Below are 21,860 nucleotides of genomic sequence, written 5' to 3'. Positions count from 1 at the left end.
TGCTTCATTTCACATCAATTTGAGGTCCTTCAAGAACGAATCCATTTCAGAATACCTTTGAAATTAAATCTAATCGCCTCATGGGAATAATGACAAACCCTGTTGTGTCTGGCTCCAAGTATATGTAACTAGCCACAGTCATATTATTCAAATGGTGGCAATGGTAATTCATTCCTCCATCGTGGTTGGGCCCTTTGTGTTGAAATCACACCTGAGTCTCCATTTACATTTGGATGTGTTTAATATCTGGCTCTAATGGTCGCCTATTCTTGATTTTGTAATTAATGCAATCACTTGTGGTTAGCCTTAATATTGTGTTATCATTCATAAGAAGCCTGTTCAAGCTACATGAAATAACAACGGCGTCAAATGGCCTATATGACATTCGAAGAATTGCTATTTGAGAACTCATTCAAAGTATGTCTAATTTCATGTGTGGTTCATTGCTGCTTTTTTGTGAAAGGAAACACAACACAACTGGACGGATGTATGTCGTTACAACGCACACTTTTACAACGCATGCACTTACAACGCATTTTTTACAACGCAACATCCACTACAACGCATTCCATTACATAGCATGACACTACAACGCATGTTTAAAAACTACCTTTACAACGCATTCCATTACATCGCATACTACCTTTACAACGCATACCATTACAACGCATAGTATAGGGGTAAAAATTACTATTCTAACTCCAGGGGGTGCAACAGTAGGGTAAGTGTTGGATTGCGTTGTAATGGTATGCGTTGTAAAGGTAGTATGCGATGTAATGGAATGCGTTGTAAAGGTAGTTTTTAAACATGCGTTGTAGTGTCATGCTATGTAATGGAATGCGTTGTAGTGGATGTTGCGTTGTAAAAATTTAGTTGTAAGTGTAGTGCGTTGTAATAGTTTTGTTGTAAAGGTTGTTCACCCAACTGGACCATTGATAGTAGCCTTTCACTGTGCTTAAGGCCGGGAAACTGGCAAATGTCAGAATCTTTGCTTTTTGGGGTGATAGTATTTATTAAATGATTTGTAATATCCTTGCTCCGTTTGAAGGCAAAGAGAGCCATACCAGACCAGCAGCTTTTAGTATCATCCAATATCTCTATACAGTGTTGACTACTGTGTTGCAAGACTGAACATGGCAACACTAATGGTTCATTCTCTTACCTTCTACATTTAGGTTTTGAGCATTCTTCCTGCAGGCATGACCAGACCCTCTTCATTGCTCATCTCACTAACTTATGAGGGCACCCCTTGATTCTAGTGTACCTACATAAAAACTCTGCTTCAGCTTAATAAACATTAAGCCATTTGGAATTTTTCTCAGAGGGAAACAATGTCCAAAAGGTACTCAATCTCTGACAGCCCTTGGATGATAATGTGTACTTTGTACAGGGGTGTTATATTTGATGGGTTCCCTTTTATAAATATTTCCCTCGATTACCCCTTGTTGGCCATAATCATTAAGTCTAGTATGACTATCATTATCCTATTGTAATTTCATATATGAATGGGGCACTCAATAAAATATTCATTAGTCTCAAGGTCCCGCCACCAAATCATGACAAAAACATCTCTGTAGCTCCTTCATAGACATATGTAGCTCAGACGTGGGCTAGGTATGCAACAAATCTTATCATGTTCATTGTTATCTGAATGTAATATTGCAAAAAAAGAAGCTAAATAAACACCTAAGAAGTTTCTTTGATTTGAAGATAAAACTCACCATCAAATTCAAAATAATTGTGCAGGAAACAAACAAAGTAAATAAATTAACAAATCTGTGGGAACCTGCCTGGGACTTTGCTGATTTTTGAGTACCTCCTTAATTACAGGAATCACTTTCATGATGTGGGATATTCGTGTAAATTGACTCTAGGTCCGGGTAAACCCATATATCTTGCTGGTCAGCAAACTAGAGATATTCTATTTGATCAGTAAACGATTTAGGATTTCTTAAAGGGAGTTATGATCCAGGCACGTGATACAGGCTAGCCGACTAGTGATACATTTCTTTTGTCAGCATCTCTGTGATCACTCTGACTCTGCCTTTATATGCTGGCTTAACGGCAAATTTTGCTATTATTTATCAAGTCAATCTGTAATGTTCTTAACGTTGTACGGCAAAAAAATTGCAGTGTTCTATAAAACAGAGATTTATTTTAATAACATGACCTAAAATGCTAGGATGTCATTGCCATGGAAGAACCAGGTGCATTAAAGGTTGATAGAGGTCTAAGGCCTTTGATTGTTTTTTGTGCATTATAGAAATGATTGGCAGAAAAGCTTTCGGGTTTTCTGAAAAATTGTGGTCATTCCAAATGAAGATCAAGAACATTAGTTCTTTCTGTAGTAACAAATTTCAAAACTTTGCTCAAACAGGACACTTTGCAGATGACACTCCCTGTCTACATAGGTTAAAATATATATATTATCAATAACGTTTTTGAGCCTACTTAGCCCTGCAGGGGAAAGCTCCTAAGAACCTTTGTCAGAAGCTTAAGCACTATCATTCCACTAGGAATCTGTGCTCCAGTGATAAAGAGTTATTGTTGGTCTCATGCATTTGGCGCTCTACATATAGTTGGAGAACCTTCTTCTCCTTGGCCCCTCCCTTTTCAAATAAACTGACACTCCCCGTTCGAACTTGCCCTCATTACAGCAAATTCAGGACTGCATAAAAAATGTCACTGTTTTAGATACTGCGCTCAGCTTCTCCGGGTTGACCGCAAGCTGAGATACCCTGGTTGGGGTGATTTGTGCACTTTGATAAAATTCTTGTACAATTGAAAACAAGATATTCCATCTGAAGTGATATCTACCCCTAGATCAAAGCATCAAAGTCATCAGAAGAGATCCTTAGTATTCGGGATTTGTGACAAATCTATGTCTCTTATTTCTGCTCTTTGGAAAATTTGACATATGAGTTTGATTGGTGTGGGGGAAGTGGCTATGAAAATTATTTTAAAAAACTGGTCTATCACTCTCCTTCTCCTTCGTTTTTCTGTCTGACCTCAGTCCAATAGGTCCAATCTACGCAGCTTGCACAATTGAGAACCAGATATTCCTTCTGAACTGCTACCTTCCCCTAGATCAAAGCATCAAAGCCGTCAGAAGAGTTCCCTTAGTATTAAAAAAATGTGGAGAAATCTAGGTCTCTTATGCCCGATGGACCATTTGTTGTATGAGTTTGATTGGCTTGGGAAACGTGGCTATACAAATATTCCAAATGAAATGATATGGTTAGGTTGGTTTCTTAGTACAGCATTTAATTAATTTTTAAACTGTTTTAGCCTTCATGTTTTGTTCAGTGTTGCTACCATCTTCTATTCGTTTCTGTCTTTTTTCAAGTTATACTTATGCTTTAGTCATTGTGCCTGATTCCAAAATGTTTTTTGTAGGTCCAGATCTCATCAAGTTCATGTTCTTTTAATGTTTTAATGCTGTATGAGTACGCAGGACCATAAGCTGCTGTTTGCACAATGTAGCAACATGACTAAAATGTAATTTAAATTTACATTTGCAGACTTGTAACCCTAAAGGAATTACTTCTGCTTTTAGATAATCATTTAGCATAGGGAGATGTAAAGCTGTACGAATGACTCTTCCTTCATTTTTTAACTGATTCTAGTAATCTCTGGGGCTCATTAGTATGCTCTCTAGTAGTAATACTACTTACTCAGAATGCTAGGTGTAGGATTTAGGCATTAGTGGACAGTGTACACCAACACAAATGTTGTGAAATACTCTGTCCTCCAAACCCCCAGTTTGTCAACCCTATTTATAGTCAGTGAACCATCATGTTTCCTTGTGGAGCCTTCACTAGCTTCAATGGAAGAAACCTTTAACCAATAGCCTGAATAGCATTGGGCCACCAGTCAAAGCACATTAGACCAATCACTTTGTTTAGGGTGGGCAATACAATGCACATATTCCCAGTCTAGGACTATGTGGTAAGTCAGAGTGGTCCCATACAATAAACAAACAAATGTCTCCCTTATTCTGGGAGAAAATTCACAGCTTGTCAGGGACATCCAGTTTTTGACAAAGTCTTGCTGTGGGAAATTGCTCTTGAAAAACAAAAAATGCTGTTCAGGTGCACTGCACATTGTTTCAGCACAGAAAAGTTTCAAAGCCTTCGGAGGAGCCACCATGACATTAGACCTGCCAACTTGAAAATAGAATTTGTAGAGTGAGAAAAGTGTGTCCTTCAAGAGGGTGGGACTTTATGCTGTGAATTACATTTGATGCTCGTCTGCCCCATGCCCATGTGAAAAAAGTTGAAATCGTGTGACACACAGTGGCACTGTATGAAGTAGCCTCTCTGAACTCACAGAAATTTTGGCCATGCATACAGTGATATCTAATAATAGCTCGCTTCAATCTGCTATGACAGCAATGTAAATCCATCTGCTGCCCTGGCAGAATGGAGTACAGTCCACCAAAGGGTAAATACGCCTCTATTTTGCTAGCATTAGAAATTGGGTTCTTGGTTGACTGCAGTGTGAGCCCTGGACCAGCAGCAACTACAATCCTAGTTAGGGTAAGGCACACGCAAACTCCAAATTAACCTGTGACCATCTCCCTTGTAGATGGCACAGAGCAGTCAGGCTTAACTTCAAGCAATAAAACGGTGAAAACATCACACAAAAAGATCCCACACCAGGTTTATAAAATAGTGTGATTTTTAATAAATAGAAAAGGACCAAACCAACAAAAGTCGAATTAGTAAAACCAGAGATATTCGATTTTTAGGTCAAAATACTGACAATCAGCACAAAGCACCAACTGGGGATATCTGGTTGTGCCAGACCAGGCAAAGTCACAAGTTCAGGTTGACCATGATGGAGCAAGGGCAAGCTACAGGGATCCAGTTATGCAGCTGAACAAAGTACCTTAAATCCTGGCTGCTGAGTATTGTGTGGATCGGTGTCAAAGATGCTCCATGCAGCTGAAGTTATGGACCGGTCCTGAGAAGCAGAGAGGCTGTGGTACAAGATAGTGTTGTGTCATTCTCAAGGATCCCTTAACTGGGTTTGCAATGCAAATTCCTGGTATCAGGGATGCTGCACACAGCTGGTGATGCGTTGGTTTAGAAGAGTTGTGAGGCTGCAATGCAGAGTCCATCATTGACGCGGCTGCAGTCGACAAGATATTCGAGGACCTGGGCTGAGAGGTACTGCGCCATCAGCAATGCATCAGTTCTAAAGACTGCAGGGGTGACGTAGTTCTTTATGATAGGTCGAATCCACGCAGCAGTGGTGATGCATCGGATCTGCTCAAGGATGCAGTGCTCAGTTGAGGAGATGCATTGGTTCTGCACATGGAAGGACCGCTCAGCAGAGAAGATATGTTGATTCTACTGGCAATCACCTTCAGCCCATTTCCAAGGGTCCAGGACTGGAGTGGCACCACTTGACAGGGTAAACTCACAGATGGCAGAGTCCAGGTGCAAGGTTGTTGGAAGACTGTCATGTCCCTGAGGCTTCAGATCAGGAGGCCAGCCATCTAGCCTTTAAAATCACTCTTGGTTCTGTGTTCAAGAGATGCAGGTCCAGTAGTTCCCACCCAGGCAAGAAGGCAGCAGACCAGCAAAGCAAAGCAGGAGTCCAGAAGAGTAGTAGTAGTTATGCCTTTGAAGTGAGGAGAAGCTTCTAGAGGCATGCCTTTGGTATGCATAGATGCCCTGCCTTCCCTGCCCTCGCTCCAGACTAACTACAGGCGGCATGCAGCAATTTTGTGTGAAGAAATGGCGCAGCCTTTGCTGGTGTAAGTGATGGTGGGTCCACCTCCTCCCTCCAAAGCTGCCAGTGATGGCCCATTCAGTCACACCTAAACTCCCATTGTGTGTGGCTGTCTAGGAGTAATACGCAAAGTCCAACTGCCAACTATACCCAGTTATGTGACCAGAGACAGGCAGCAGACACCAAATGGCTACGGCCAGAAAAGGGGCATTTTCAGAATTGCAATTGAAAATACAACTTCACCATAAGTTATGATTTTAAATTGTGAGTCCAGGGACACCAAACTTAAAGCGGTTATCTCAGTGGTTCCAAAATTTTACGACCTGCAGCTCCCTTGAAACATTAGCCATTGCCTGTGGCTCCCCACTGTTACTTTTTTTGGAGGGTGTGGGGGATGTAAGCCCGGCCTCGGGAGAACTTGCATTTTTCTCCCTGAAAATAATTGTGATGAAGCTGATGAAGGTTTTATAACGCAGGCTGTTTTGTAGTAATAAGGCAGCGCATCTAATAAAATATTCCTAGTTACACTATTTTGTCCATGCCTTTTTTAGAATACCCTCTCAAACATTTTTATCCCACTTACAGTGCTAGATAGCACCCCTGTACATGTAGGATCACTTGCCAAAGTGTTTCTGCACTTGAAGAAAATTTGCATGCACTTCCATTTCTCCCCATGTCATACGTGCCAACACACCCGTCTCAGCAGGGTGACTCACGATTTTTTGAACCACATACAGCTTTATTTGTGCTGTCTCATCCCTAAAATTGCCTCCAAATCAATGCAAGTAAAATAAATTCCTCAGATTTAGTTTTTAAACGTCCCTCCTTCTTGCTTCCAAATGTTGGCATTATGCTGCATATGGTGTTTTACTTCCCTTTGCTCAAGGAGAGAACAGGCCTGTCTGGAAATGTGTGTGCACTGGAATTGTCTATGGTTCAAGTACTTAATAATACTTAGGGGCCGAATCCGATTTCGGCCGGAAGGGCTCCGAAAGATGGTCGGAGCCCTTCTGACCGAATAGGAACATGTCGGCCGGATTCCTTTCCGACCGAGCCATTCCGATGGGCTCGGTCGGAATGGAATCCGACTTGGATTTCTGGATTGCTGATGACAGGCTTGGAGAGCCCGTCCGCCATCCGGAATTCCCTCAGTACTCCCCCAGCCACCTCTTTACGAGCGAGGGAGTACGATGGCAGTTTTTCACTTCCTTTTCATGCGAGTCTTTCCGACACGAAAAGGCAGTCGGAAACTGTCTTCGGGGGCCCCCAGTAGGGCCCCCATGGGTGCGAGGCTGCCAAATGGCGGCCTGGAGGCACCTATGGTCATAGGGGTGCCAGCCACAGGGTGCAGGGATGAACTGCACCCCTGCTTTCCACAATGCAAGCATGCATGCTGCTCAGAATGCCTGCTTGCATTGTGAAGTATTCGAGTGCGACCGAGCCCTGTTCGGTTGCATCGTATTTGCAGGGCCGTAACCGACAACAGCAGGTCGGTCGGTTAGGGCTCCTGACGGATGTCGGATGGACCTGAGTCCGTCCAACATCGGAATTGGCCTCTTAGTGTGTTTAATAGACAGGACAACTGTGCTTTCCTGGTAACTTGCATTGGTGTCAAATACATTTGGAAAAAACAAAACTATTAACAAGTCTAACAAAGTAAATCAGGCATCTTCCACTTACTTTGGGAATGTTGGAAAATGGGAATCCAGTGAAATATGGAGTTCATCTTCCTCGACATACCACCAATTACGCACTACATTTACAGCTTTAGGCATGTCACTTACAAATCATCGTCATCATGCGTTGAAGTCTAATTAGTTTAACCAAAGCCAACAGACCCTTTAACATTAAATGCATTAAAGTGCTTGGTATGCCACTCCCCTGGCTAGGTTTGATGGCTCCCCAGGGTGCCACGGCGCACAGTTTGGAAACCACTGGGTTATAGCTTATCATTTCGAAATTACTCTTATGAAATGTAATAAGGCATTACAGTAGTGGCAAAATAATTATAAGAGTTTTTCACGAACAGCACACCTAAACCTTAAAAGTACATGTTCCGCTTTTTAAATACATTGTGCCCTACCCTCTGGGCAGTCCAGGGCCTACCCTAGGGGTCACTTATATGAATTAAAATGGAAGGTATGGGCATGGCAAAACGTTTTTTTTCCAGGTCAAAGTAACAGTTTAAACTGCATGAGACATGTTTAAGCGGCTACTTAAGCGGGTGGCACAATTAGTGTTGCAGGCCCACTAGTAACAATTAATTTACTGGCCCTGGGCACATGTAGTACCACTCTACTAGGGACTTACAAGTAAATAAAGCACTTGTTAGCAGTGGTAAAATGTGCAGAATCCTAAGGCCAGCACAAGTGAAGTTGTCAAAAACAGGCGAACTGTAGGCAAAACATTAGGGGGATACCACGCCAAGGATGCCAAGTCTAACAGCTAGTATTTATACGAATCCTCAATTTGGACCCTATTACTACTACAGAGATTATTGGACTTCAAAATCCTTGTGCACCGTAGGAATAGTAAAATTCCTTTCTATCTTGTTGATTACATTTTTTATAATTTCTTTACCTGTTCACGAGTTTAATACCTGCCCTTGTGTTTATCAATTATGTATGGCTATTCTGTTGTACCCTTTCCTATGGCTCCTTTGATCAAATACATTATATTCAATCTTACCTCCGTACTGATGAATGCCTTTGCCTGAAAGTGTTTCTTTTTCTCAAATTCCTCGTGCTGAAATTAATTTTTTTTCACGAAAAGTGGTATTTTTTGCCTCATATGCCCCTAAGTTTTATTCTATTTTAATGTGCGTGCAACTAGCAGTTTTTTTTCTCTTTTTTTGATGACATTTTCCACTTTTAATTACTTCCAATTTTTTAAAGGTGTTGCTCATACTTGTAACATAATAATTATTATTTTTAAGATGTTTGGACAAGCATTGCCCTTATTTTCCCACCCTTACAGAGCACACATATGCACTTTACTGCCACCATGGCAAGTTATTTAATGAAGCACGTATGTATGTGTCGCTCCCTGAGGATTCTGGGCTTCAGAATGTACATATACCATGCTGCATCAAAATTCGCACATTAAATATTTTAAGTATTCGTCACTTGTTGACTTTTTATAATGTGTATGTCTTGCCAATTCCAATATTTTCCTATGTGTAACGTTGTGTTCATAGTCTAAGAATATACACTATGGATGTTCTTGTTCTCTCGGACTATCAGTAACTGAAAACTATCAAGTAAGTTTATGTCACCATATATCCACTTTTTAATAAATGCTTATTTAAAAGAGTTTTTTTCAGTCAATGCCAATCTAAAATTATCTAAGGATCTTCTGCAACGGTGGGACACTGTATTTCAACTTAAGTCCAATTTACTAATATCGTTTTAATGGTTTCTATCCTTTGATTATTGAGATGAGATGGTCTTCTTCCACACATTTTTAAACTTTGCTTCTTTGGGTTCCTTTGGCCCATTCTGAACTTTATTTCAATTGAAATAAAACCTCACGATAAATTATATGGCCATTCAACTTTTGCCTTTTCATGAATCATTAGCATAATTCCCACATTATTAAAATATATTTTTTTCACTCTTTTTCCAGAAAACGTGGTCCCATATTGATAATTACCTTTTGGCCCAAATATTACCCTCTTGTTACAAAAGGGTCAAAATGCTGCTGACTCTTTTGGCAAGTGGACCGGGGCAGTATTAATTAGTGTAGGTTGAGTAGACAAGTTATGCTTAGTCAAGCTCTTCCATATTCTGTATTATATTATTAGTCTTGCATCAAGCTTTCATATAAACCATTTTTGATGACAAACTGTGAGATCACTTTAAGCACTGAGCAGTATTATTTTATTGAAAGTAATTCATGTCATTTCGAATATCATATCTTTGTTTCTTTCTTTGTTTCTTTCTTTCTTTCAGCTATAGAAAGACATAAAACCGAGAAGTAAAATATAAAGAGTTCGCAAAGCATAAACATTTATCTCCATTATCTACTGGCGGTCGCCAGTAGATAGTTATAGTTAGGACCGTGTTTCCATAGGATATCTGAAATTTCTATTTTGAATAACTTTGGCGCCGGTTGACGAATCCTCGCAAATTTTTCAAAATAGGTGGGGCGCTCCGCTCCGCTTCTACCCTGAAAGTCTTGGGGTGATTAGTCAAGCGGGGGCCGAGAAAAAAGGGGGGTCCCAAAACGCGTTTTCCCCATGCATTTTCCATAGGGACCTTTAGTCCAAGGTACAGCCCGAACGGCTGAACAGAATTATTTGAAATTTGGCAAAGAGAAAGTCCTCAGGTCAGGGATGTGCCTTTTGAATATCTGGAGTCAATCTGTCCAGTAGTTCCTGAGAATATTTCAGTTAAAAGTACATATATCTATAGGCGCGCACCGTGCGCGTACGGTAAGCATACCGTACGCGCACGCTGACGTGCGCGAGCGTAATTCTGATTGGTGGTTACATGACAGTAAACATTCCAGTCGGTCGAAATCAGGAAGTGTCGGCCGCCATTTTGTCTCTCGCAGTCTGAGGCAGTGAAAACAAAGGTGGAAAATGTGAAAAGGGGGCAGGGTGGACAGTTCCTGACCCCCTAGCCTTTGTCACGGGGTCACTGAAGGACCCCCAAGGATGAAAAAAACATTTATTTTTTTTTCGAAAAAGCGCGGGGTGCGTGCACTGTGCGCTCACGGCACGGACAACGCATCGTGGGTGCTCGGTGCGCGATGCGCACCGAGCGCCCACTCCGCGCGCACGGTGCGCGCACGGTGAAGAACCTGAAAAAAAAAATATTAATAAATACATAACTTAGCATTTAAAAAACCGTACAAATTCACTTAAAAAACCATAGGTTTCACACACGTTATAGTTAGGAATTAGCATTTAAAAAACCTTGCAAATTCACTTAAAAAACCATAGGTTTCACACATGTTATAGTTAGCTGGACATTTCCCTCGTAAAAAACCAATGAAATTCCCCCGTTATAGTTAGTGCAGGCAACTATAACTCACGCGACCGCAATCCTCTGCTGATGACATCAGATATTACATCACTGATGAAATATGTGTCTTCCTGAAAAATAAATATTTGTAATATATGTATAGCTAAAGATTAATGGAAGAAGACATGGGTAAATAGGTGTCTAAATACAGTGATGTAATATCTGACGTCATCAGCAGAGGACTGCGGTCGCATGAGTTATAGTTGCCTGCACTAACTATAACGGGGGAATTTCATTGGTTTTTTACGAGGGAAATGTCCAGCTAACTATAACATGTGTGAAAACTATGTTTTTTTAAGTGAATTTTAATATAGATAAATACATAAAAGGAGAACCATTGCTCCGTTTTAGACCTTAAAAAGTAACACATTTAAAAAAAAGGCAGTTAAACTTGTTACATCCGGAGGAAGTATCTGAACATATAAAAATATCATTATGTCTAAATAGAATCTAATTGGTGCATAAGAACAGCATGACATGGCATTTGTTGTTGTTTCTGTGAAATTCATCTCTACAAAGTGTTCGTGAGTTCTGAACAAACAAATACCCAATACCTCAGTGAACCATGATTTTGCTGCATTCAATTGCCCTGTATTCAGTAAAGTTAATTTGTTAGCTCTATGTTGGAGATGACCATTTTCGCATGTTATCCCTATTCCCCCCAGATTTTTGTCTCCTTTTGCTGAACCAATTTTGTGCTGGTCATATGACTCTATGCACTTTACTCTGCCAACCTGAGGTCAAGGGTTTCTGTTCTCCCTTCTAAACGTAAGTAAATTCTCAAACACCTAATTGTCACATTAATTTACTTATGGGTCCCATGTATATATTTCTACATGTACCTAGGGCCTGTAAATTAAATTCTATAAGACTGCAGCACTCATTGTGCCACCCACTACAGTAGCACTGTAAAATATAATCACGCCTACCCCTAACCTAAAGTGTGTACTGTGTGCAGTTTTAAACTGCCATTTCAACCTGGCACAATAAAACTTTTGCCAGATCTTTCTTTTTAGTAGCTACTTGCCACCCCTAAGGTAGTCCGTAAATGCCCATAGGTCAGGGTGCATAGTCATTTAAAAGTAGGATATGTAAATGTTTTACCTGCCCAGACAGTGAAAAAACCTCCAAAGTCATTTTACATTCCGGCAAGGCTAGTCCTCCCATAGAAAAACACTGGGTTACCTTACAGCAATTTACAATGCTCAACTTCAGGTTTTTGAGAGCATGTGGAACCATGATTCAGTTGCTCACTTTAATAGTAATTTAAAATCTAACCTAATGGGCAATTAGCTTTTGTATTACTATTTCTACAATAACACCTCTGTTGTAAAAGTTGTAATTTCTCTGCCTTAGCCAAATGTGCCTTTCTGCCAGTGCCCAGTGCCATCTGTGTATTGCTCCTAGACAATCAACAAAAGTCTATGTTGAGGAGTAGTGTTTTTCTTAATTGAGCATGATGGCCTGGCAGAGGTTTTGTCTGGCCCCTTCCTGAGCTTCATAGGGTGCCTACCATGTCACTGGCAGATGCAGTAAATACCTAGGCCTCCCTCTCTTTGTCTTCCTAGTCAGCTTGGCTCTAAAACAAGTGGGAGGAGGGAGCTGCCGCAGAACTAGTTTGGAGTGATTACAGGCAGGGCTAGACTGGGAACCCAAAGCAGCCTTGGCAATTTTGTTGGACGAGTCCCCCAGGGGAGAGGAGGGGTACAAGTGTGAAGCACTGCTGCTTTTGTTCCTGGGACTTATGTCGCACCTAGTAACAAAACCAGCACCCACCCTTCTTGATTCCTGGTGAAACACCTGATGCCCTCTACAACTAGTCCAGCCCTGATCCCAAGGGAGGGTTTGTCCATTTTTAGTCATACCTCTGTGTTGGCACAAAGCTTGACTAGATGAAGAAGAGTTCCATCATCCTAGATTTAGGTAGAGAGGGGCACTGGAGAATAGTTTACAGTAAAACACACTGGAAGTGCAGCAAAAGGGGGTGGGTCCCCCGGGATTGTTATCCCATTGGCAATGAAGTAGTCACAGGTATCCTCATCCAGGGACTGGCACTTGGCATCAATGTGTTATTTCCAGCCCACTCCTCAAATCATGTCTGGGCCTGTGGAAAAGCAAAAAAGGACAGGATCTGCTGTCTGTAATCTGAGGAGACTGGAAGATTTGATCTGCTCTCCCTCTTATACCCAGAATAAAGAAGTCAACTCCAAGCATCATAAGGTTGACCTCCTGTTTAGATTACAGAGAAGCTCCAATATGCCTTCTTTTTTCTGCATTCTCATCTGATCAGTTCCAAACAGACCTGCTGACCTCTGCTGAAATTAGTTTTTCCCCCTGAGGAACTGGTTCTTTGGCTGGTGTCAAAGTGCTCTCCTCCTGATGTTTCCTGAAACCTTGGAGTGAGAAACTTTTGACCATTTATTTGTCTTTGGACAACCAATGAGGGGCTGGGACCAACCTGCAAACCAATCCAACTAAGATGCATTGCTGCTGAGCCAACGATTCAGTTTGCTAGTGCTATGTTCTTCTTTACCACAGCAAATATGACCTGACAGAACCTCGCTGGGAAGGTTCCCAGCCTTGTGGAGCCCTCTTCATCAACAGCCTTGTCCCAATGGAAAATAAATAAGTCCAAAGGTCGAAATCTTCACTGACCGAAGTTGTGAAAAGTATCTGGCCAGCGAAAAACATTCTCTGGGCATGAAAGTCACATTTCTCCTGCTCGGAGCTTTCCCACCAAACATCAATGACTTAACCAAGACCTTGTGCAGCTGTTGTCCTTTGACATGGAGCTGTTTATGGCCACAGCCTGCTACCTTGCCCCACTGATGATTTCTGACTTCCATTCCAGAGACTAGGTACGGAGGTAAAAATTTTCATCGGGATGAACCTGGTCCCTATATGTAGCCCTCGCTTCATTGTAATTGGCCATAACATTTAACTTTGCCTTGGTCAAGCGCAACCAGATGACCACAGCTGGTGTTGAATGCTTTTTGGTACTCTAGTTTTACTGAATAGATTTTGTAATTTTCTTTATTAAAATGTACTCTATTTTCTTAATTGGTTTGGAATTTTTCTTGTGTTGTGCTTTCATTTTGTCACTGTTTGAGTACTACGTAAATACTTTACACATTGCTTCTAATTTCGGTCTGACTGCTTTGTTCCAATCTACCAGAGAGTCAAGGACATGTTTATTTAGTGACTTTTATAGTTCACCCTGAAAAGGATTGTGCTTATTATTTAAGTTGGGTTTTCATTCCCCATAACTAGGCCCCAATCTCTTACATTCTGCTTAGTCTTAATGTGTGGGTTTTATTTAGCATAACCAGATTCTTCAATTGGTGTGATGTTCAATTTACTGTCTGTGGCCAGATCTTCTTTGCAATTCTTTTCCATGGTCACAAAGTTCAGATGGCAGCCTAACTATCAAAGTGAGTAATACTGCCTTATTTCATTCTCACATATAGGTGTCACTTAAAAACTCACACAATAGGTATCCCTGCGATAATTGCTGACCCTGTGACATTCATAATCTTAGGTGTCCCTACCATCCTACTGCCCTTAATAGAACTCCATATTCCTAATGAATTTAAATTATCTTCGACAATGTACACTAATCAATTCCTGCCTGAATGAATTATCATTAGAAAGTTTTATTATATATGTCCTTCAAAAAACAGAAAACACATACTTGAAGTTGCTTCATATATATAATCCCAACACACGTTCACTTCTATGTATTTATGTGTTACTTCACAATTCCACCTAGAAATTACAGCCCCCTTTAACGAGCATCTATATCTTGATAGTTTTCCACTTGAGTAGCTCTTTAACTACGGGCACTCGAATGCGCAACCGCATCCTCAAATGGTGCCACAGCGTGCTGAATATCAGTTCTTGAAGATCCCGATCACGTGAGGATGTGACCTCTCCCCCGTCTTCCTACTAGTAACAGTAAGACTCTCCATACATCGCATAACGGCGGGATCCAGTCCACAACGTAGGTGACAATGATATGTAGCCCCAGACAAACGTGAGTACAAGTGCCCATTTTCAATACGCAGGAGACGCAATGCGAGGAATTTCATTACCGCAACAGTTGTCTCGGCTTTCCACTCCTGTTCAGGGTCAGAATTGGGTATAGCATTGTATGATGGGATCCACGAGGTGTTTTCAAACAGAGTCAAAGTGAGGCTGCTTTTCATGCCGTGAGTCAGTGCGTCCCATCCGTCTTTCTATGTTGAATGTGTTCTCCGGAACAAAATCACACGCAACCACTAGATACGTAATTTTAATCTTCACAAATGTGCCATAACGCGAAACATTTTGAACCTGACATATATTCCACCATTGCTTAACACGCAGACCTTAATAACAGACTTGAGGTGCTTTTATCGCTGATTTGCATTTAAATATGCACCACCGGGGCACATTGTAGCCACGCTTGGTTATTTTTCAGATAACCATCATGCATGCACTCACCATGTCACATGCATGATGCCACCGTTACAGCTTTCCTAGCCATATGCCCACTACTCTTCACATTGAGGAGCGCTATTTAAATAGGACACGCATGAAATGTCTAAACAAATGGAAATGTCGCAATGTACTTTTCTTTTACAGGTACACCCCGTACAGGATCTGTAATTAACAAGATCCCACCACACTCACAGCACAATTTAGGGCATGTGCTGATATCTACACTAGAGTGGCCTTATATATCCTTTTTTTGGCCACACACTTAGATTTTGTCCTGAAGAAAGCCTCTTGAGCACACCTGAAGGCTGAAACTAGTAGACCTACACTTTCACAGGGATAAAGAGGTATATTTTAAAACCTCATATATATCCCGGCAATGTTTTTACCTATGTCCTAGGACCCTTCCATGAAACTTTTACAAGGGCATCTCCTAGAGACATTTTTATCACATAATTTCACTTCACATAGCACTTTTTCACTCTTCACACAACAACCCACGCCGCTGTAGTTCAGGCATTGAAGCACAGCTGGATTGCACTCGGTAATCCAGCTGGGCCCCTATGATGAAGCATGCCACCTACTAGGTAGGTGGGTGAGGGGTTTCCTAAAACACCTATCTGTTGTTTTGCGATCCCCGAAGAAGGTACAGGTAATGAACTACGACCGAAAACCTACTAAGGACTTGTCCACGTTGTTTGTTTGCTTACTTCATAATGGTACACTACACAGTGTTGTTGTGCTGTCTGTCTTGAGTATACTCTTCCCAATTTCTCAAGAAAGAGATCAGCACTCAGGAGTTTGCCACTTCAATATTTTATTATTACTTCTTTTAAAGCGCAGAAGTGCAAAGAAAGAGTCAACACGTTTCGTCTTTACAGCCTTGTTCATGATGCCGTCATGTGCATAGTGAACATTAAAAATTGACTGCCTTACGGATAAAACTACAAGTGCCATATTGTACTAATATTTCTTCAACCCTTAGCAGTTATTCGGGACAAGTTAATTCTATTCAACTTGATAACTGTACAAAATCACATTGCACCAACAACCAAAATTGCAGCAACCTCATATAAGTTGAAAAACCATTGTCTGATTAAACAATCAATCCTCTTATATTCTAGAAGCATAGTACCAATTGCACTGCATCAATCAATTGTTATCAGAAACAGTATTGTACATTAATCATTTTTCTCTATAGAGTCATCACTTTAATAATACATTAGTGAATCTCAGAGGAAATGCTTTAGAGAAGTATACACAACCAAAATACAAATCTAATGTTAATTATACATCTCTTCTATTTTCAGGCACCTTATTGTACATTTATCACAAAACCCTTTTCAGCGTTATAGCCACAATTTTTGTGCTCATATGTACTGTGATTTCCCATTCTTCCCCTGTGGGATCACTGCTTACATTTCACATGTTTAGCTACATTGTTATTCAATATTTTCTACTAGGGAAATCTACTATAGGCTACTATAGACTCCCTTACAAACTTGTTTGTTGGCCTGTATCCCTTACCTTATTCGCCCATGCAGTAATTCTGAAAAAAACACACAGTTAAGAATATTACAAACATGACTATTTATAATTTTGTATCGAATACAGCTGAAGCTTTGGCAGTTCATAACTATATATACACATCTCTTCACCCTTATTTAACCCTTGGAGTTCATTTGAATCAATATGCAGTGTGTACCTGGATTTTATACTAGCAATCACACTGTATTTAAGAAAGTTCCCATCTCTTCCATGATGTTTCTGATAATGTCTTGTAACAGGATAACTGGTACCTGCAATTTGTGTTGCCCTTAAATGTTGGCGGATGTGTTTGTGTACCAGCAAGTTGGTAACCCTCTATATATGTTTTAGGGCAGGGGCACGTCAACAAGTACACTGCAACCTCAGTTTTTCAACTGAGAGAGCTTTGATCCATATTTTCCTATTAAAAGGTGTAATATACTCTACACCTGGGCTTCACTGGACAGACTGCAAAAGCTGTAGAGAGTCCAAAATGAGGTGGCAAAGTTATTACTAAATGTTCCTAGATGAATGCTTCTCGCTCAACTATAGTCAAGTTGCTTTGGCTCTCTTTGAGTAAAAGAATCTCCTTCAAAGCTATGTGCTTCTGCCCCAAAACGTTTACAGACAATGGCCCGCTATTTCTCTTCTTTGGTGAAACCGTACCAGCCTGGCTATGGCCATCAGGTTGACTGGGTGCCATGTTGGCGGTGGTCCCCATGGTGAGAAGAACCCGGATGGGTGGCTGTTCTTTTAGGTCTCGAGCCTCGGAATTATGGACCATATTACCGTTCCATCTTACGTCTGAGTCTTTTGAAACAATCTTTTGTAAAAAGTTGAAAACTTGGCTGTTTCAGTCAATATAATGTGACTGACCATAGATAGATGTCTGCCCTCCAGAGTAAGGTTGTAAGTTTAATCTAATCAGTTCCTTCTTTTGTCAGGTTAGTATGGTGTCACTCCTACAGGACATTCTCTATCGCGGGGATGCCGTATTTGGAGCAATAAAGTGCTTTATAAATACTATTAATATCATTATTATTATTATCATTATTATTATTATTATTATTATTAATAACCTCTTTCAAGTTAACACCATTCTGACAGGCCTCACACCTACTGCATTTAGTGAAACCCTCCTTAGCTGTTAACCACCCTCCTTTCTCCTCTTTGACTTCACTCCATACCAGCTTATCTATGTTAGACTGTGCTCTTCTGTAGGTAATTTAAGATCTATGACTGGGCCATTTCTGATAAAGTACCAGTGCTTTTTTAAAATTGATCTGGATCTATGGTGTTGGTTGTGATAATGAATCTGCATTTCTCATCCTTGTCCTTCTTCTTCAACCCAAACAGGCATTGCATCTTCCCTTACATATTTGCTAAGTCTGGTCTTGACAGTAGCCTCTGGATTTAAGCCTTGATATTATATTATCTTGGGTTTCTGCAAACCCTTCTTGAGTATTACAGATTCTTCTAGCTGTCTTTAGTTCTCCATATTATTATTTTTGAGTGATACCTGATGAAAACTCTCAGCATGGAATTGCTGATCCCTGCATTTGGTTTTTTATATACAGTTGATACCAGTTTTCTGTCTTACACCTTCAATTTCACATCCGGAAATTCGAACTGTATTCTACTGATCTTACTTGAAAAAGAAAATTTCATTACATTGTAGTTCAATTGTTCCACAAAAATATAGTCTTGCTCCATGATGCCTATCCAAATTACAAAAGGTCGTCATTATAACATACTCATAGCATGATATTTCTTGATCATTTCTCCATATTGTGGCTGCTTAGCACTGGCTCGTCCTATCAGCCTATATGCAAATTAGTAAAGCTGGGGGTGAAGCAGGGGCCTATATACATCCCTCTCGGTGGTTCAGGAAAGATCTCCCTTTAATATGGAAATGTTCTTAGTGAGGCACCACTTTACCATTTTCAAAAACATAGCATTGGGTTCGTGAAATCTAATTTGCATGGCCCTCACAAAATGTTACGCCTGGGCAGAGTTTGTAGAGCTCTGCAACGTGGAACTCCACAAAGTGCAAAAATAAGGAGAGCATTGGATAAATGCTGTTCGCTGTGATTTTCAGTGCCAGGTGCTTGTCTGCACTGTGCAATTATCACAAATGGCACCATGCATAGCGCAAGCTGTCCCTGCTTCCTTTCTGCAGCTTAAGTAGATTTTTACTCTAGCAGCAGCTTTCTCAATACGAACGGACAGTTTCTCAATGCAAACAGCTGCGAGCATACCCGACCACTTGCAATGAGAAATCTGACAGCCTGCTTTCGCAAATCTGGAAAAATCTCTCCGAGAGGTGGATTTTCCTGGCTCCCGCTCACCAACTTGACATTGACGAACATGAGCAAGGGAGCTGAGTTTTTCGGTACTCTGCGAGCTCCACGTAATGCAGAGTGTGAAAAACTCCGCAAAGTTACGAGTGGAGTGGAGTTAACCGTCCAGACTACCAAAATATGAAACTCACTTTGAACCATTCTCAAGCAAATTACTGGTGCAGGTAGTGCTCTTCATCATTAGACATATGTGTTTCTGAATGTTATCCTTCATCAGTAAAGATCAAAAAAGAGTTTTATCAGGGATTGCTGAGAATGCTGTCAGAGTCACAGGTGCATCTGAAAAAGGTCACTAGCTCACTGGCTCAAGAGTGAAAAGCTACATCTACTATTTAGGTAAACACAAACTTTGTACTGCATGTACCATAATCCTAGTGGGCTAACTGTTCTGTGATGTCAGGCAGTGTGCTCCCATCCCCCTTCTTTTTGAAAAGGCTTCCTTGAGCCAGCATAATAAGTGCTACAGGGCCACTTGTGGCATTTAATTTACAGGTCCTATACATGTAGTTTCTCTTTACTAGGGACTTACAAGTGAACTAAATATGCCCGTTGGGGACAAGGCAATGTTACCATGTTTTTAGAAAGGGAGCACATACACTTTGGCACTGGACAGCAGTGATAAAGTGTGCAGAGTCCGAAGGCCAGCAGAAACATGATCAGCAAAAATGGAGCAGGAAGGCAAATAGCTTGGGGCAAGACCACCCTAAGGCTAGCAGGTTTAGTATGTACATTAGACATAAGGTAAAAAATAGGTCGTTTCAGGTGTTCATTCTTTAGAAAATTGTATTCCTCCTAATATTGAAGACTCTCTTCTCTCCAATCCAATAAATCCTGAAAGAAAATCATCTTTTACTTTCAAATATTCAGATGTACTTATCCTCTTATAACTTTTTCTTGCAGAATACCAATTAAGCTGCCACTAAGTCCAAGAACATATCAGTGTTATCATGTACCATGGCAGGTATAACTCTAGATTAAGGTCTAAATGATGTCCCCTACCCTCTCTTACTCGATGACTTGAGGAAGTGGGGGGAGTGATGGATTGAAAGGTCAGTGGCACCAGAGCAATCGGTGGAGTACAGCTGGCATTCTATATCTTTTCTGCGATTTGTAAATAACCTTTTCACATTTGCGCAGGCAGCCTTATTTTTGGCTTAATTAATTTACTCACAGGGCTCTAGTGTGGTTATGATGTTACATTAAATATCTGCTCGGAATATTTCTTTAATTATCTGAAAAGGGTAACTGAACGAAACCCAGGAGAACCATTGTTCTGTTGATATCCACCACCTCAAAAAGCACTACAAGCAACACAGGACACCTGACCTCCAAATTCCTCATCACCTCACCCTGAGTGGCACCCTCGTCTTCTGTGCCGCCAAACCATGCACCGACTTTGGCAGCGGCATCCAACTTCTGTGCCTTCATTCTCCTCAGTGACCTCAACTACCATCTGGAGAACCAAACCAAACCTATTATGACCCACTTCCTCAAGGACCTATTCAAAACTTGGACTTACCCAGCGAGGTGAAGGGGTCCACACACACTGCTGGATACCTACTGGGCACCATCTTTATCAGCTTCAGCTACTTCAGACTAGACAAACCCACACTGATTAGGTCACACTCTCATCAACTTCAGAATACCCATCCCACACTGCTGTACAAACACCATCAACAAATCTTCAAAACAAAAGTACAAAAATATCTCAGAAGCATCCGGTCTTCCAAATTCTGACACCACCCATTTGGACACAGCAACAACCTCCCCGAATCCATCTTCAAATTTAACTGGATAATAGCCTGAGCAAACCTCCAGGCTCCTCTTAAAGGCAGCAACGTCACGAGAACCAGAGCATAAGCAAGCTGGTACATGGGAAAGTTCAGGTTCACCAAATGCCACTGCAAGCAACTTGAATGCAGATGGAGAAAAAGGGACCACTTTATATGTTAGCACGAAGCATACACCGCTGAAATGGTGACAGAGTATGCTTACTACCAACATAATTGTTTCCCTGACGAATTTAGAGGCCAGCAGACCTTTAGTTTATTCTTGCTAGAGAATTCTGAGTCTCTGCCATGATTAAACCTGTCACATGGCCCATGGGGACATTGTTGTTTTCTTTAAGTTAGCATGAGCACGCTGCAGCTTGCCTGCTGCTTTGCGCACGTTACTACACAACTTTATTTTTGCAATAATGTCTATGGCGGTTTTCACATGAGAACTCATTGCTGTGTTCAATCTCTGCAAATTCCTAGGATTTTGACTTAACATTGTGAGCAAGGTCTAACAACAGTTCCCCTTGTCATTTTGTTCTGGCCAGGCCTTAGCCCATAGACAAAACATACTGATGCAGCTGTTGTTTGGACAACATGCTTTGGTTTTATCTGAATACATGAATAGGTAGCAGACACTTGGAGAGGGACATTTCCAGGGAGAAGAGCGAGACAGCACCTTTGATGTAGATCTATCATCTATAGGCTAAGGTCTGGGGGTCTGCTGACAAAGCCCAGAGTTTGTCACGTGGACGATGGGTACACTATCGAGATTACTAAGTTAGCATGACCCCTGCAGCCATGATGCAGCTTTTGCACACGTTACTACATAGCTTTATTTTTGCAAGACTTTATTTATGCCTTTCACACTAGAACTATCTGCTGTGTTCATTGTCTGCCTGTTCCTCGAGTTTAGTCTTAACATTGTGAGCAAGGTCAATAAACAATGCCCCTTG

This window comes from Triturus cristatus, chromosome 6, assembly GCF_964204655.1.
Source record: "Triturus cristatus chromosome 6, aTriCri1.1, whole genome shotgun sequence".
In the NCBI taxonomy this organism is placed as follows: Eukaryota; Metazoa; Chordata; class Amphibia; order Caudata; family Salamandridae; genus Triturus; species Triturus cristatus.
The sequence above is the reverse complement of the archived record's forward strand: the minus strand, read 5'-3'. Positions refer to the sequence as shown.